Source organism: Amblyomma mixtum, chromosome 2 (genome assembly GCF_055824585.1).
Source record: "Amblyomma mixtum isolate Tamu chromosome 2, ASM5582458v1, whole genome shotgun sequence".
Classification (NCBI taxonomy): domain Eukaryota; kingdom Metazoa; phylum Arthropoda; class Arachnida; order Ixodida; family Ixodidae; genus Amblyomma; species Amblyomma mixtum.
Window position 1 is genome coordinate 108,198,884 of NC_143013.1, and position 12,644 is coordinate 108,211,527.

At 51.1% G+C, this 12,644-nt stretch overlaps 1 protein-coding gene across 2 annotated transcripts in view; it reads right to left on the reverse strand.

Annotated features, from left to right (window-relative positions):
• The window catches only part of LOC149360509 (sodium-coupled monocarboxylate transporter 1-like), a 69,393-nt gene extending 57,503 nt beyond the window's left edge, over nt 1-11,890 (reverse strand). For both annotated transcript variants that reach the window (XM_089572362.1, XM_089572361.1), the window contains exon 1: nt 11,765-11,890. The gene's annotated coding sequence lies outside the window, so the exon portion shown is untranslated. The remainder of the gene's footprint in view (nt 1-11,764) is intronic.
• Between the last annotated feature and the right edge of the window lie 754 nt (nt 11,891-12,644).

Sequence of the window (12,644 nt, forward strand, 5' to 3'; positions counted from 1 at the left end):
CACCACCCGTAGGTGGAAAAGTAAAATAAAAGGGAAAAGCTGCTATAGCGACCCACAGCCCGGGGAGCGGGCCCGGGGAGACTCCCCTGATCTCCCCTGGGAAGTAGCGGAAGGGATGGACAAATGGATGGGAAGAATGGTTGTAGGGAATGGGTTGGGAGACAGGCTCGGAATGGGGACAGCGAGGTTTTTGTTCAGATCCTTCGATTATCTCGACTCCATTGCTGGCCTGCCTCGCCAAGGCAGGGGCAGGCAGGGAGAGCATCGAGATTGCCCAACGGTGCGGCCCCACTCACGGGATGCCCGACCACCCACCATACGCAGCGGGCTCCGACCGTCGGAGAGAGGAAAACCTAACACGGGGTCAGCAGCTACCTGGGGCCCCTCAACGACACTAGGGGGCTTTTCCAACCAGCCGGCTGCATACCGTCAAGTGCTTTTCGCGGTTTTTCAGACACCGGAAGTATGTGTGATGTGGTCCAGCCAGTAGAGGTTTAGGTCGTCAGCCTAACGGCCACCCGGCCCTCAGCGTCGTGACTTAACACCTCCTCGGGGACCCATCTGTGCTTCCAACCAACCAACCATGCACTTATTTTCTCTCCTAGCTTGCTCTTCTCCTACTGAGGAGGGAGTGTTCAAGACCGGGCGACCGGGCCCCTAACCAAGAACGTGACTTAGGGTGAGATGGCCCGAGCCTACTCCACCGGTACTCCACAACATCGACGGTTTTTACCACTCTTCCGAGGTCGTACTAGGCCCCCATCCCCTGGCGTCCCACAAAGGCCATTGTAGCCCTGCGGCCGGCCGTAAGGCCGCTTCCCCGAGGCGCCGTTTCAGAGCCTGGCTACTGTAAATCGCCGCGCTGACCTGGTTTCTCCGTAACCAGAAACCGACGCGTCGGTAGCCAGACTTGCACGCCCCCGCGTGCGGAGGGAAGTAGCATGTATCTGAAACCTTTCGCTCTTTGGACATGCCTTCCGGGCCGGATTTCGTGGGTCCAACCTGAGTGTAAACCCAGGTCTGCCTCCGCTCAGGCATCGGACCTCACGCGCGCGACTGGCCCTCACAGTCGCCAGGGAGTCGCTGCCACTCCCATGGGGTTTTGCATCCCCAGAGGATGGGTCCCGGCCGTCCCATCCCCACTGCTGGCGTTGCACCGGGACAAAGCCTAGTAGCCAAAACTACACCAGCCCGTATCCGGTGGGGGGGAAACATTTGTTAGGTTGGGGCGACCAAAAAGGAAATAAAAATAATATGCCCCTGCCTGCACCGCGTACGCACAACAGGCTTAACACAATTGGAAAATAAAAAATAGGCCCGTAGGCAAAATATATTTTCGCCACCCGTGGGTGGAAAAATAAAATAAAAAGGAAAATGCTCCTGTAGCGACCCACAACCGGGGGAGCGGGCCCGGGGAGACTCCCCTGATCTCCCCTGGGAAGTAGCGGAAGGGATGGGCAAATGGATGGGAAATTGGAAGTTGGATTGGGTTATGGGATTTAGGTGGGATTGGGGACAGCAGGGATTTTGACCAGATTTGGTTTGATTTGATCCTGAGTTCCTTTTCAGGCCTCCTTGATGGGCGAGCACTCAGTCCACCAATAGTGGGCCCTCAGCGTCGAGCATACTCCCACACCACAGAGAACGTTTTGTGGGCAGTGGGAACTGGTGGCCTGGCCCACGCGTCACCGATAGTTTTTAAAGCGAAATTGGATTGGATTGGAGTAAACTTTATTTGTGCCTGCAGTTGGGCGCTCGCGCGCCCCGACGAGGTCCTACGTCGTCTACGAGGCTGCCGTTACTCGGCGCGGGTCTGCGCTCGCCGTTGCCGGCTCGCTGGGTCCCTGCCTTTCGAGCGCCCCGAGGACCTGCTGGACGGCCCATAGCTGTTGGTCATGGTCGTTGCTCTTCGCTGCTGCCTCCAGCCGCGGCGGGATTGTTCCTGATCTTGCTTCCTTTGGATTTCTGATGCAGTCCCACAAGATGTGCGTGTGATCTGCCGGCTCCCTCCGGCAGACTCTACACGTATCGGTCGGGTAGGTCTCGGGGTACATGCGATGCATTAGTCCCGGGCTCGGTAGCGATCCGGTCTGGAGCTGTCTCAGTAGTACCGCCTCCGCTCGACTCAGCCTCGGGTGCGGGGGTGGGAGAGTCCTGCGAGCCAGGCGGTAGGCCTTCGTGATTTCGCTGTAGTCGGTCATGCGGTCCTTGGCTCCGAACCACGTCGGACGGTGTGTTGCCGGGGCGCGGTTGGTTAGCGCTCGCGCCGCTTCGTGTGCCGTCTCATTGTGGTTCGCGCTGCGTTCCGACGCGTCGCCCGCGTGCGCCGGCAACCACTTGATTCTTACTCTTCTGTCTTGCAGTTTAGTCGCTCGTAGTACGCGCTCGGCCTCCCTGCAGACTTGGCCTTTGGCGAAGTTTCGCACCGCCTGTCTCGAGTCACTCAGCACCGTGTAGCAGTCTGCGTCGGCGATGGCCAGGGCGATGGCCACCTCCTCCGCTTGTTCCGCTCCGGCGCCTCTCACGCTCGCTGCCGTCCTCGTGGCGCCGGTCGACGCCTTTATGACGACCGCTGCGAAGGCGTTCTGTTGGTATTCGGCCGCGTCCACGTACCGCGCGTTCTCGTCGTTGGCGTGCAGGTCGATGAGAGCCTTGGCCCTCGCCGTTCTTCTTTCCTTGTTATACTCGGGGTTCATGTTCTTGGGTATGGGGTCGATTCTGGTCTGGCGTCGGAACTCTTCGGGGACGGGGAGCTTCGTCTCCGCGTCGTTCGAGTGTCCGATTCCCAGGTCGTCCAGTATCTTCCTCCCGGCTTTGGTCGTGGACAGCCGCTCCAGTTGAGAGGTCCGTTGCGCTTCGGCTATTTCTTCGAGCGTGTTGTGGATCCCGAGTTGTAAGAGGCGGGTCGTGTTCGTGGACTCGAACAGGCCCAGCGCCGCCTTGTACGCTCTCCTGATGATTACATTAATTTTGTTGCGTTCGTGTTGCAGCCATCTATGGTAGGCTGCAACGTACGCGACGTGGCTGATGATGAAGGATTGGACGAGCCTGATTAGGCTCTCCTCTCTCATGCCAGCCTTCCGGGAAGTGACTCTTTTGAGGAGTCGCATAGCGTTGGCCGCTTTTGCCGTGAGACGGGCGATGGTTTCGCCGTTCCTTCCATGCTTTTCGATGACCATGCCTAGGATCCTGATTTTGCTGACCTCGGGGCCTCCTGAAGACAAGGTCACTGGCGCCGCAGTTTGACATTCAATTTAAGGAGCGGTTAAGGTGTGGCAGCCACGTCGCATGTCTTCTCTCATTCCCTCCTTTGTCCCTTCCCTTAAGGCGCGGTTCATGTGTCCACCAAGATGTGACAGTTACTGCGCCACTTACTTCCCAAACAAACCAAAACAAGTGGGCCACCGGCGTTCATTGACGTCGGTGTTGACAACTTTGTACACGAAAGGAAAGCCGCACAATTGACTCCCTGGGTACGTGGCCGAAAAAAAATGAAAATTGGTTTATAGTAAAGGAAATACGAAGTAATTGTCTCACACATCTCGGCGGACACCCAAACCGCGCCGTAAGGGAAGAGATAAAGGCGGAGAGTGAAAGAAGAAATGTAAGAAGTGGCGTAGTGGAGGTCTGCGGAATAATTTCGACCACCTGGGGATCTTTATCGTGCACTCGCATCGGACAGCACACAGGCGACTTTTGCTTTTCGTCTTCGTGTATGACGACAGACCTACTGTTGGCACTTGCTTTGAGTTGGCCAATTATCGCATTATTTCTCACACAGTTCTGTAGGAGCATTCCTAGCACCCTGATGGTTTGGACTTCGGGTATGTGAGCACCACTGAGGGTGATTATCACCTTTGGGGATTCGAGTCTCGGAGCTTTTCACGAAAAACCAAGAGTTCCGATTTACTCGGGGAGCCGGTTAAGCCAATGCTCCTCGCATGAGTCTGGACAACATCTGTAGCGGTAGGAAGTGCCTCCTCAATATGGCCATAATTTCCTGTAGCAGTCCAGAGGGTAATATTGTCTGCGTACACAGAATGTTCTAGGTACGAAATTTCTCCAAGCTCACGGGCCAGCAGAATGAGAGTCACGTTGAAAAGAAAAGGAGAGAGGACAGCGTATTGTGGGTTTTCAGTTCCGCCTAGATGGAAAGTGCTAGATTTGGCTGAGCCGAACTGTATTTGTGGTGTCCTCTCCTTAGGGAAGGCTCTGACATAGCTGTATGTCATCTTTCCAACATTCAGATTACTGAGGCCCATGAGTATTGCCAAGTGTTTAACACTATCAAAAGCTTTTACAGTTGTTGATCGTCCATGGCTCGACCTGTTCACGACGACATGCTCCATCAGTTTACCGGCCTAGGAGGTGAGGGATTTAGGTCGGAGTTTTCCAGGCTGCGTGGTTTGCCGGGTTTCGGTATAAAAGTAATTTTGGCGTGTCTCCACTGTTGTGGAATGTGACCCTGATTGCAGCAGCTGTTCATGTACTCCGTGAGGGCGGTAATAGATTTCCCATCGAGGTTACGGAGTGTTTTATTGGTTATGTCATCTGTTCCTGGGGCGGCGGTAGTGTGTAGCTGCTGCAGGGCTGCCCAGACGTCTGCCTCGGAGATTTTGTCGTCTAGTTGGGGGTTCTTACTCCCGCGGTATTCAAGAGCGCGGGTAGGGGAGTATTAGCAATGTATTTGTTTTTGAGGGAAAAAATGAGCTCTTCGTCAGTACCCTTCAATTGGTGTAATAATTTGGTTACTGCCTTCAACGCGGCATCTTTGGAAGAGTCCGGATTGAGCAGGTGTCGAAGAAAGTGCCTTGTTTTTTTTACCCCGAGACTGCCATCCATACGGTTACAAATTTGTGTCCACTGCTGCGAGGCTAGGACCTGAGTGTGTTGTTCGATTTCATTCGCCAGTTGGGTCATGCGCCGTTTGAGCCTCAAAATATGTTTTTGCTTGTGCCAACGGTTTTCTAAACTTCGATGTGTCTGTCAAGGCTGAAGAAGACGGCTATCTGTTTGCGGCATGACTTCCACTGCACCTGTTTGTGTGGTGGCCGCTTGTACGTCTCGGTGTAGATGCGGGCCCATTGGTACAGGCTCCCACATTTGGCGCTAGGTTTTTGGTGTTGGATTTTGAGCGAAAACTTCACGACGGGACCACGGGCTCCAATCGCGGACCATGCATATTTGACCTTCAGCTGAGTTAGAGGTCAAGCCATAGTATAGCCATGGTGCATAGCCGGGTGCTACACTAAGGCTTAGAGGTGAGACCAAGGTTGAGGTTCGCCCACCCCAATCTCAAGCTCAAGTCAAGGTCAAAGTCAAAGTTGGACATATGGGTGGTCACCTGTGTGGCGTCATAAGTGACGTCGTGATGTGAGAAGGAACCTGAAACACAGGACGTGCGCCCGTCCTGTGTTTTGTATTTCTTCTTGTCTTCGTTCCGTTGCACTGTGTTAATCTGCTATATGAGCGTTCCGCTGCTGTGTCTCGGCGGCAGATGGCAATGGACGAAGAGCCGCAGCACCCAGCCGTAGTCGCTCGGAGGCTCGCTAGGCTTAAACGGCAACGATGAGCCGAGAAGAGGAAGCATGCAGCAGAGACCGACAAGGAGCGTGCACACGTTTTGAAGCTTTCGCTTACACTCCAAGTTTAAGCCAAGTTAAACCATCAGCAATTTTTTTTTTTAAATATATCCGAGTCGGTGATCATTGCTGTTGGAAATTTCTTTTTGCAGTGTCCTAACGCGCACTGGAGGCTAAGAATACAGTGGTCGCTGCCTAGGCTGTTGTTGGAGTTTTTCACACAAGTCCATCGAAACGCGGCCGCCGCGGTCGGCTTAGAACACGTGTACTCCGGCTCAGTAGACGAGCGCCTTAACCACTGAGCCACCACGGCGGGTTCGTACGTCGTAGATTAGTGGTTTTGAAGAAAGGAAATGGCGCAGTCCCTTTCTCACATCTTGGTGGGCACCTCAACCGAGCCGTGAGGGACGGGAGGAAGATGGGAGTGAAATGAGAAAGAGAGCGGCGTAAATTAAGGAATGGGTGAAAGGAGAGAGTTTTAAAAACCGTTTATGCGCGTTCTCGCTAGTCTTCGCGAGACAAGCAGCTTAGTGCACGCGTAGTAAGTTGTAAATTTTAAAATTTGTAAGGGTTAACATCCCGAAACGACGCATTGGCTTCTTGGGATGCCGTAGTGGAGGGGTACGGATTGATATGGAAAACCTCGAGTTCTTTTAGGTGCACTGATTTCGCATAGAGCATGGGTGCGAGCGTAGTCATTTTTTTATTTCTAACTGCAACTTTGTCCTCAGATTTTGCTCACTATTTATCTCAACTGCGTGTTCTCAAGAGCGTTAGCTCTGACTGCTTACGTTTGTTAAGGACGCGTCTGTCTGCAGTGAAAGTAAAATAGACCGAAATAGCAACCACGTGACCACACTACATCACATAGCAACAGTGGGCGCGTAGTGCCTCGATTGTGATCTATACTTTCGATACGTTATATATGTGCCAGTATAGCGGTGATCGAAGTAAGATACCCCCCCCCCCCCCAGTACCACCATTTGCATAAAATTTGGGGGCCATCCGTTTGATATAGAGTGTTCCAAGTTGTGTGAAATGACTCGGCATGTTCCTGAGGATGAAATTACTTATTCAGATGAAGTTCAAAGTTTGTGCGGGATTCGCAACGACGACCTGTCCTCCCCCCCCCCCCCCCCCCCAACAGTGCAATATGAGGACGTTAAGACGCCCATTGCGGCCGAACCGTTTATGGCAGGGGGTTCCGGATGGTGTCAAACAATTCTTCGTGTTGTAATGCACACGTTATTAAAATTTATTAACTGATATAACGAGGAAGTATACGGGCTATAGTGCAGGTGGATGCAAATGTCGATAGTATAGAGCAAAAGCTGTGAGTTAGATGGCGCTGCTTGGTTCTTAGAATAAATGTTTCCTAAAGGGAAACATCCGCGGATGTTTGGATCGTTTCCACGTTTCCTGAGCACACCTATGTGAACACTTGAAGCTCCCGTAGCTAACACTCTCATGTCGAACACCCAGACAGAGTTGGAGGAGAATTTTTTTTTTTTTCAAGGTAAGAAAGCGCAGTGTTAAGCGGCCGGGTAAAATCAAGCGGCTGCAGCAGCTTGATGTTCCGCTGTGCAGTAGCGATACGTGGCAGGGGTTGTTCGCACCGAACATAACAGCCTAGAAGTGGACGCTTGTTTCTGTCGCTGCGCCGGGCGGTTGACGCTCCCGGATATTACTAAAGAATTGCAGGGCTGTACATGAGCTATTTCGTGCCGTGCACCATCTCTTTGCCGCGAAAGCTTAATATGAGAGGAGAAACATGGCAGGTTCGGTCAATAGCTTTGTTCTTGTTCTTGTTTTTAGTGTGGAGCGCTGGAGTCGTTCACACTACCTGGAATATACTTTATGTTGTGCCTGGCGACAGGAAGTAAAACAGGTGCCCCAGGTGAATCACGTGCGGGCCATCCAAGGCATCGATCTGCACCAGCCGCAAGCTCAGGCCTCGTTCCAAACAAGCAAAAACGGCCTTCCGGTGCGGTTCGGAGGACACATGTGCGTACGCATAAACCTCTGCTTAAAAATTGTTCCATTAAACTTTGACATTATAATTCATACGAACATGGAGCTAGCTACTCAGTACCAACGCGGCCCTTTTTTGTAGTCACTAAAAAACAAAATATGTGACAAATGAAAACAGAGCACGTTGGGAAAGAACGCAGCTGCAGAGGCGAGCTGTTCAAAATTCTGTCGGTTAAGAGTTGCCGTGCAATGTAGCAAACGCATTGAGGTGTCAAGTTTTACGGCCACAAAAGGGCGTTTCAAAACGGAAACTGGGAGCGGCAAGCCTCTGGGTGCCATTTACACCAAAGGGAAACTTACTATATTCCTATTAAGCACGAAATGCTTTTAGCATACTCAGCTACTGAGTCGGAGTTCCCGGGTTGGATCCCGGCCGGGACCATGGGGCACAAAAGCCTGAGCATAGCGCTCAAGAGCTGGCACGTAATCTTTTCAGTAATGGGCACTGTTCTTATAGGCACTCAAAGGGACGCTAAGATACTTGGGTGACCTACGTGTCGATTCCATACCAGCATATTCAGCATGTGTTGGTCCCTACATTCCAGTCCAGAGACCGACGCTCTTAGAACGATTAATCTGAGCTCCCGACACTGAACTGAAGTCATCCGTTAAACGAATAACTTCATCGATGCTTGGCTCATCAGCGCAGAAAAACGAGAGGTCATCTGCATAAGCTAATACCTTCAGTTCGCAACCAATAATACGGAAACCACTGACGGCTGCACTGCTTATAACAGTTATGCAAAGTATAGTGCGAACGGGAGCGGGGTCAGTGGGCAACCTTTTTTTACAGAGGACTCAATAAAGACTCGTTGTGAGCGGCAGCCCTTTAAAATCAAGCACGTTGAACAGTTCTTGTAACAAATGCGTATCCCTGAAGAAAGAATTGAACCAATATTGACCTCATTTAAAAGGGAAAAAAGAAATGAATGGCACACTCGATCGAACTCCTTTACCAGGTCACTCTGCAGCAGTGCTAGTTGATCATGGGTGTCACTGTAGTACTGCAGCATCATCCGCGCAACATGTAGATTAGATTGTATTGATCATCCCCTCAAGCCACATGTTTGATGAGGTCCAATCAAAGTAGACATTGCAAGCTGTAGCCGATTTGAGAGTACTTTAGAGAAAATCTTATAATCAACATTAGAAGGCGTTATCCATCTGTAGCCATCAACGAATCGTAGTTTTTCCTTATCATCACTTCTTGGTATTAAGACAATGTGGCTTTTGATAAACGACGGCGGCCAAAATACCACATCATTAATGGTCTCAAAAATTTGGAGAAGGACAGGGGATATAACAGATTTAAATGTCTTGTAAAATTCACCTGAGGGGCCGTCCGGTCTCGGGGTTTTCGAAAGCGGCAATCGATCAATTTCATCTTCAAATTCCCCCAAGGTTAAATGACTTCTTATTTCCGCGCACTCTTCTTACAAAGCGGTGTTATCATAGACAGCCAACGCGCAACAGGGACCTCATCAACCGTGCTTGCAGTGGCAGCAAAAAGAGGAGCGTAGTGATTGGCAAACTCATCGACTATTGCATCTGTACTTGTGACCGGGACACCGCCACAGTACGTGGCGACGCTCATGAAGCAAAGCTTGTCTAATTCGTTCCTCAGAGTGCAAAGCACTATTGCTGTGTGATCGTACACGGGCCTCTCGAAAGCGTCCCGTATCGAACTTTTGAAGGTGACACTTAACAGTTGCAATTTCCTAAGTGTACAAGCCTAGAGCCTCGCATTCAAGTTCGTGCAAATTATAAAGGCTCTGGGGCAACCTATTCTCCTCACCGTGCTTAAAATAAGACCTCATAGAGCCGCTCTCCGTAACTAAGCCACGAACGTCTTGTTAAAACATCTCTCCTCAGGTTCCTCTAATAAATGTGAAGGTGGATGACAATCCAGCATCAATTAAGCCTGCGCTTTCAGTGATAGCTGATAAAATACCAGGGCTCCTCAGTCGAAAAATACGGCAGAGCCGGTCTCAAAACACGACAGAAATTTTTGTCGCCTTGTTATCACGAAAGATTTTTTCGTACTGTTGCGAAGATGTCGTTGATGCGACAGAACTGGCTCTTTCATTACGACAGGAGACTGCACAATGCTACAGGGAATCCTATTTTACTACAATAATTTATGTTCGTAGGTCCTAAACTACTACAGGAAGATCTATTGTTACAACAGAAAATTTTGTCGTGTTTTTCTCGCCCACACCCCACTTCCCTTTAAATACGTTCTTGCTTGCCCGCAAAAGGAGGTTTCAAACTGGCCACGCAGTATGTTCCGATGCTGCCTGCCCTCTCCTTGGGCTCACACAAGATGCAACTGCGGGTCATAACGCACAGACGACGAATCGGTCCGCGAAGGCATATTGGTCCTTGCGAAGCAGTACGAGCACGAAACTACTCCTGTGTACGTTACCCTCGACAAACACTCGTTTACCTTATTTTTCCGTAACGTGCATGCCGTTGACTTCTAAAAAAGCTATGCGAGGACTGCTTGTCCCTCTGAATAACGCGACTTTCAATGCCTACGTGACTTGACAAAACAACAGAAGTCGTCAAAGCGCGTTTTCGTTGCTGACTTACGGAACTGCAGCTTTTACGGGAAGCGCAGCCAATTAACCGTTTTTCATGCCATAATTTCAGGCTACCTAGTGAGGCTAGCATGGCCGGCTGAAGAAAAAAATCCGCGTTTCAGCAATCAGGAAGTTTAGAAAGTGAACATTTATTCGTGTGAGGTCAGTTTGGTGAAAATCTCAGGGCGACTTTCCCATAGCAGTGCATAAGTGCTACACGCAAGTTTTCTCGCCTTTCAGAAGAGCCGGCGGTTCATGCTCACGGGGCTCACACTACGTCGGGCTGGCCGATTCACACGACGGTTCGTTCGTCCGTTGCCCCGCCGCAGTGGCTCAGTGGTTACGGCGCTCGGCTGCTGACCCAAAAGACGCGGGTTCGATCCCGGCCGCGGCGGCCGAATTTCGATGAAGGCAAAATTCTAGAGGCCCATGTGCTGCGCGATGTCAGAGCACGTTAAAGAAGCCCTGGTGGTCGAAATTTCCGGAACCCTTCACTACGGCATCCCTCATAGCCTCAGTTGGGACGTTAAACCCCAATATACCAAACCGTTCGTCCGCGGCCCGCGCATTACGTGTTCTGCGTCACCTCATTGAGAGGCGCGCTGTCGGCCCGCGGACTGGGCAAGCAAGGAAGCATAGGTGCCTCTCCCCTTGCAGGAACTAGCGGCGGCCCGCGAAGGTGCGTGCACTAGCTCTGGCAACTGGGCTAGCAAGACGGCCCAGGCCATTGAGGAATTGAACAAAGGGCCGCACCCACTCAGCAGGACTTCCTCTGCAGTTCAGTAAAGGACTTCTTTCATTCAATAGCACAGTCACGGGTCGGGAGGAAAAATCGGTTCGACGAGCCTTGTCAAACACTTTACAATAACCTGGCAACTGTGGTACACCCAGCGCGTCGTCTGCCCCTTTGGTCCGTCGCGTCCGCTTAAAGTCATGGGATCGCAGACCAGGTTTTAGCGGCGTATGAATACGTGATGCGCGGGCCGCGGACGAACGGACCGTCGTGTGAATCGGCCTTAAAGAGGCGTTTCACCATAACAGCGATCTGGTGTGGCTCACGCTGTTCTCCGGATGTTTCTACAAACAAGCCGACGATGTTGGCTTGCATGGTCATTGATTTGGTTCCTCAATACGATTAGGATGAGGCGCCAGGCCGCTATAAGACACTCGCCTTCCACACCACTAACAAAAAGCCTGTAAATCCGCCTATGCTATACTTGTTCGCAGATTGTTCGTGTGGTGGTCGTTGCTTTGTAGCTAGCGCCCCTTTTCTAAGGCGGAGCGCTGCGCCGGCGTCCGTTCGATCTCTACAGACAACGCGCTTTTTCGTGTATTTACGCTTCGCTTCAAGATTGTAAAGGCGCGCATATAATTTTTGCGAACCAGCCATGCAAAGCATTTCATGCTTAAATGAACGAAACGAAAACTAAGTGCAGTTCATAAAAGAAAGCCACGATGCGTTGTGAACCAGGGTGTTCAGAGAACAACTGAACTCCTGAGGAAAAAGGTATGGCCGTTGCAGAATAATATGTTGAAATAACTAGAATAATGAAATTGAGAACCTCTCACCTGCAGCGAGCTATGTCTGACTGCTGTGGCAAAAATGTTTGCGGATGTCGTGGGTGACGCTGCAGCGGTCCCCGAAGCCTATCCCCGTTTGTCGAGATGAGCAGCAGTAGCTAAAAGCCTTACGTGATATCGGACTTCAGCTCAGCGCGGTACGTTCATCGGAAAAGTACGACCGATGGAGAGAACCAACAAATATGCGGCTCGATGTTTACGACAGATACCCAGCTCTCGGAAGTAAGGAGTATCATCTTGTCCTTACGGAAGAAATAAATAAGAGAGCGCTTATCCAGGGTCACAGCGACAAGTGTGAAGCACCTTCGTCCGAAAGATGGCCAGATATTCGCAAGTGTGACAGAGTGTGGCATTGGCGAAACGCAGAGAGTGCTCGATGGGCGGTGATAAGACAACAAAAGCAGCGCGCACGTCGTTGCAAACCGAGTGTGCTATCACGATGGAAAGAACCGCGAACAACGTGGCGCCCACGCGCTCTGCTGTACGAATTTCTTTTGGGGGCGTTTTTACCTGGGTGGTAAGAAAAAGACGTTAGAGCCGTCCTAGAATGCATCACGGACAACTCTAGCATCTTTATGCTACCACCGAAGTAAAAGCGTGTTTAAAATAAATGCGAACAGCGGAGAGCCCAGGCTCCGCCTCTGTTCGCGCTTCTTTCCAACGTGATAGTACATTCCAGCAGGGATATACTTCTGGCACTATACCATGCTTGCGGCATATGGCAAACAACAATAAAGAAACGAACGCGCGTACTTCGTTCACTCGCGCGCGTTGTGCGCCCTGAGTACGGCATTTCTTTAAGAGCGTTAGTCTTAATACTCGCACTGCTCAAGGTCGCGTTAGCATGCAACACATTGTAATTTTTTTT